The sequence below is a fragment of the Mus caroli genome, unplaced genomic scaffold (assembly GCF_978045245.1).
Source record: "Mus caroli unplaced genomic scaffold, Mus_caroli_1 scaffold_2, whole genome shotgun sequence".
Classification (NCBI taxonomy): domain Eukaryota; kingdom Metazoa; phylum Chordata; class Mammalia; order Rodentia; family Muridae; genus Mus; species Mus caroli.
In genome coordinates, this window is record NW_028227257.1 from 64,392,415 (window position 1) to 64,398,133 (window position 5,719).

The following is a 5,719-nucleotide window of genomic DNA, read 5'->3' on the forward strand; positions in this document are numbered from 1 at the left end:
GCCCATCCTCTCCTCAACCCCGGGGATTACAAACGTGATGCTGTGTCAGGCTTTCTCTGGGCTCTAGGGGACTGAACTTAGGTCTTCAAGCTTCCGAAGCAAGTGCTCCCCCCACTGAGTCTCCCCAACTCTCATGCTCAATTTGTAGCCTCACCTTTAACCTGTAGGGAGGCGATGAGTCACCTTTCGATTTCCTCTGCAGAGCTTCATTGTGGAGATGCCCACATCTCCTCTCTTCTGGAGGACCCAACTACTCATTAACCTTTTAGATTTTTTTTTCTCATTGTTTCTCAGTTAGAAATATTCCCTAGGTAAAATTGAATCATTCCAAAAGTTGCTAATCTTTTCTATAATGGTTTTAAGATATATTTTATTTTTAAGTGTGTGTGTGTGTGTGTGTGTGTGTGTGTGTGTGTGTGTGTGTGCAAATGCTGACAGACCAGAGGAGGGCGTCGGGTCCTTGTAGACATGACTCGAGTTATAGGTGATTGTGAGTCTGGTGTAGATGCAGAGAACTAAACTCAAGCCCTTGGTAAGAACAGCATGTGATTGGAATTCCTGAAAATCCCTCCAGCCCCTTGCTTTGTTTTTTGTTTTTTGGTTTCTGATCACAAGGAAATATTTTGCTGTTATAGTTTATTCCCATTTACATGAATGTCCTTTGTCTAAAAATGTTCATAATGTTTTCTTGACCTTATCTCTTTCTGTATGATTGTGGATATCATGACTATGCCCCTAATTTGAAAATCAAACATCATAGATCCATCGTGTTATCTCAAGCTACCTTTGAGTCTACTGTAACTGTACCTGTAACTAAATGGTTCCTTACATACAGCCTGATTTCTAACCTATGAATGCAAACATTTCCTCCTGGGAGGTAGAAAACTTCCAAAGACAAGGATTCTAACAGTGTGCTCCCTTGTTCTAGTATACTCTTGCTAACTTGATGTGTAAATAAGAGTGAGATTCTCTCACTTGGAAAAGCTGAATCATGGGGTCTGGGGAATGGGATCAAGGGGTACCTTACAGTGTTATGAAAATCAATTGGGATTATTCAAATGCAAGATTTAGCATACTGACTGGCACCTGGTCAATGTTCACCACAGAACAGCTGTCTCTAAAGCTTAATTTTTACTGGAAACTGTGCCTAGTCTTTAGTAAATTGTATTTTAGAATAAATAAAATTGGTCGTATTAAAATCTATCCCAAGCCTCTGCTGTATGTCATTACTACAACTAAAGCAAACTCCCTACTCAGGGCAAGCTCCTTCCTCCTCTTGGGACTCTGGAGAAGGCTTCCACAAAATCAAGGGGAAGTTTGCTGGAGCATGCTGTCTCTCTGTCTCTCTGTCTCTGTATATAACTATACATATATCCGTGTGTGTGTGTGTGTGTGTGTGTGTGTGTGTGTGTATGTGTGTATCCCTGTATCTCTATCTTTATCTCATTCACTTTCTCTCTGTCTCTGTCTCTCTCACTCTACCATTTACCATGTATTTATCTACCATTTACCATGTATTTATCTACCTATCTCTACCTCTCGTTTTTCCTCTATCTCTCTATCTCACTATCCTTATCATTTGTCAACTATCATCTATCTATCTATCTATCTATCTATCTATCTATCTATCTATCTATCACCTATCTATTGATCCATCTCTCAGTTTTTATTGCTCTTTCTCTGCCCCTGCCTCTCTCACACTACCATTTTTCATCCATCCTACCACCTACCTACCCACCCACCCATCTATCCATCCACCATTCTTTATCTCTCTGTTTCTGTCTCCCCCACCCCACACTCTGTCTGTGTCTTTGTCCCCTCCCCCAGCTCTCTCTGCCTCTAACCAGAGCACCCAACTGCAGCATCTAGAGGAAAAGAAACACTTCCTCCCAGTGTGGTTATAGGAAAATGGAAGCCTCAGACCTACTGTAGCTACCTGGCTTCCAGCCCAAGGATAGTCCTGATACATAGAAGGGGTCAATGTTAAGAGAAGGGGTGGGAAAATAGGCAGCACCTGCCTCCGCTCTTATTAATGAATAACTCTTTTTTTCTGTAATGGCTTAAGCAAATCAGGATTTCCTATTCCTGGAAGCCAAAAAACATTCTAAGTGATTCAGGGAGGCAACCTGAAGAGTGTCCAGTGCATGAGTCTCTGTGCCTGTGTAAACACAAAGCACCTGCTTCAGCTTCTACTGTGAACATCTCCTCAGCCATATCTCCACATCTCTGAGCATCTCGGCAGCCATGTTACCACAAAGTGCACGTCTTTCTGAAATAGAATATAAAGTTCTGAGCAGACCCTCCAAGATGTGCCCAACCTCTTAACAGCTCACAGAACTCAAATGTCCTACCTGTCCTTGTAGTGGTGGAATTCAAGGCAGAGGGTGAATTCATAGTCACTTTTGCCATGATTCTCTTACCTGGTGTCAGACCACAGTCCATAGGAGCTTAGCGTTCATCATGTACATAAGTTTTCTTGGTCTTCTTGAAATCACAACTCAAAGTAAAATGACAGCACACAATCACCACTGAAGAGATTTTTTTTTAATTGTTGTTTCAGAGTTCCCTGTTTCTCTTTCCAACTGCTGAACATAATCATCTATATATAAAGTTAAGATAAAAAGTATATAATCTTCATGTTTAATACTTCATCAACATAAAAAGAACAAACCAAGCTTGCTTTATGTTTTAGAAATCTAGATAATGGGCTGAGTGGTCAAAATAGGAAACATTCAACTCAGTCAGCCATGAACGTTTTTCATGATGCTGAGGCAGTCTGTATTCCTCTACTCTGTGAGCCCCAAGCTATCTATGACTTAGTCTTCTGTGGAGCTCTCAGGGGTACAGAGACCGTATGCCTTTGAACAGTCTCGAACAGTCGGTAAGGCAGAGACCAGGTGGTTCTCTCTTGTCTAAAACGCATAGAACCACAGGTCTGGAGACACTCTTTGATATTATCTAAGGGGCCAGCCACAGGTAATTCCAGAGCCCTGCCTAGGTTCATACCACAAGAGGCAAAGCCATCTGACCCCCCCCCAGGCTTTTTCTTTTTAGTATCTGCTGCTTAGGTATAGTAGCTTTCTCTTTAGTATCTGCTGCTTAGGTATAGTAGCTTTCTCTTTAGTATCTGCTGCTTAGGTATAGTAGCTTTCTCTTTAGTATCTGCTGCTTAGGTATGCTGCATGAATGAACACATTACAAAATTTAATGCTTGGGGTAAGTTTAGATTATCTCCGTGAGAAACTGCCAATGCAATAAGGTTCAGGTTAATGGTTTGGTGTTTTTTTGTTTAAATCTTTTAAGGTATAGAAACTGAAGCCACTGGCCTATTTTATAAACTGAATCCTACTAGCCATAGAGTATTAGACTAAGTTACATAATAGACATTTAAAATATAGCATTAGTAGACTAATATGCTTCAGTATGCATGAAGTTAAAAACCAATAAGGCATGAAAAACATATTTTTTAAAGATATATTTATTTATTATATGTAAGTTCATTGTAGCTGTCTTCACACACCCTAGAAGAGGGCATCAGATCTCTTTAAAGATGGTTGTGAGCCACCATGTGGTTGCTGGGATTTGAACTCTGGACCTTCGGAAGAGCAGTCAATGCTCTTAACCACTGAGCTATCTCTCCAGCCCCTGAAAAAATTATTATAAAATAAGTTATGCAATAGAACATGACAAAAAAAGAAAAGTAGATATGGGTTGTTGGCTAATAATTCTTAAAGAAACTCCAAGGGGTGTTAAGAATCTTTCTTTGAAAGTATTCCAGTATTATTTTGGAAAGGAACAGTATAATATTTTTAAGAAACCTATCATTTTAATCAGATATTTTTTGTCTGAGAACAAACTGGGGGAAAATCTTCCTCAAGTATAATTCTTTGTGTGAAGATAACAAAATTCTGTTACCAAAATTGGGCAAAGATGATTCTTTTTTAATATTAAAGAAAAGAGTAAAGAAGAAATGAATAACTCCTTTCTCACAGCAACAAACATTTAAAACTCAGAAGCAAAATAATATTAGTCAGATCTAGTTATGCAATGCAGTACCATAATCAACTCACAAATCCAGCTCAGATACATAGGTATAATCTAATATAGAAAAGACTGGAAGAATAATATCACAGTAAGAGTGGAAGAAAAAAGTAACTTATTACATGAAGAAGAATAAACCTTTAACATTCATTCAAAACATTAAGATCTTCGTAAACTGGGCACCAAGTGAGGGTGGAATTCCTCAGTCTGATTAAGGTCCTTATCAGTTAGCTGAAGTAAATAGCATTTGTAATGGAGAAAGGGAGGAATGAGATAATGATGTGTTCTATGTAGGAATTCCTCTCTTCAGACTTGTCCTGGAGATCTGGTCCTAGATAAGGCAAGAAGAAAAGGAGGGGGTGAGGGGAAGGGGTGGGAGAAAAGTCAAGAGAAAGAAAAACAAAAACAAGAAAGAAAGAAAGAAAGAAAGAAAGAAAGAAAGAAAGAAAGAAAGAAAGAAAGAAAGAAGAAAGAAAGAGAGAAAGAAAGAGAGAAAGAAAGAGAGAGAAGGAGAGGAAGAAAGGAAAGAAGGAAGGAAGTCATTGTATGTAGACAATAATACTATTATTTGCACAAACTGAATAGCCATGGGACAGAATTTACAAAGTGATATTAGAAAAGTAACTGAAGGATTGCCAAGGAAGCAATGGAGTTGGCATGTTGATTGTATAGGAAATATATTGTGCTTTTATAAATACAAAGAAATCCTTTATTGGCAACAGATTAAGTCAAATGAAAAGAAAAAGCAATTAGGAGTTAAATAATTTCATAACCTCAGAAGACAAAACAATTTTTACATAAGACAGAACATCATAAGCCCTGTGAATTTAACAGCTAAGTTCATCAAAACATTTTTCAAATTAAAGAACCAGAGGAGGAGAAAGAGCAGGAGAAGGAGAAGAAGAAGAATTGGCAGAAGTGGTAGAAGGTACTTTTTACACAGAATTTATAAAACTGATAATAAAAAGAAACGTGAGTGGAGAAATGGAGGAAATGCACAAATAGAGTTCTTACAGAGGAGCAATGGTGAGTCACAAGAGAGCATCTGTGACTTAGGAAATGAGTGTTTAAAACCATAGTGGACACCTATCTCACTGGGAAAAAGATAAAAGAGGGGACACAGAGATGGGGATAAAGAAAAAGAACCATCAAAGAAGAAGATCTGAGCAGATGTATATCACATAAATGTGTATTGTGCATTATTGCCAGTAAAAATATTAGTATAATCATCTAGAAACTGATTATTCTACCTTGGAAAGGGGCATATTTGAATATCCAGAATCAGACAGTGCAAAGTTCAGTTTATGCACAGAGTTTATGAAAACCTTTGCATGAACTTCAAGAGACATGTACCAGAATGCTTACAGCAGAACTCTTTATAATAGAATCAATAACAAAATGGCAACAGCCCAAAGAGGGAAAGATAAATAAATTGTGTTATTTTTACACAATGAAATGCCAAGAAGAAACTGAAGAGAATTAATTACAGCTACATACATATGCAAATTTAATCTTAAAAATGCAATTGTGAATGAAAACCAAAATCTAGAAAGATGAATTTAGATGAGATGTGCTTTAAAAATAAAAGCAAAAATGCAATACATTATTTAGAAATACAATTCAATACAAATACAATCTTTCTGAATACTTACAGGAATTAATTTCTTTCAGGATTCCT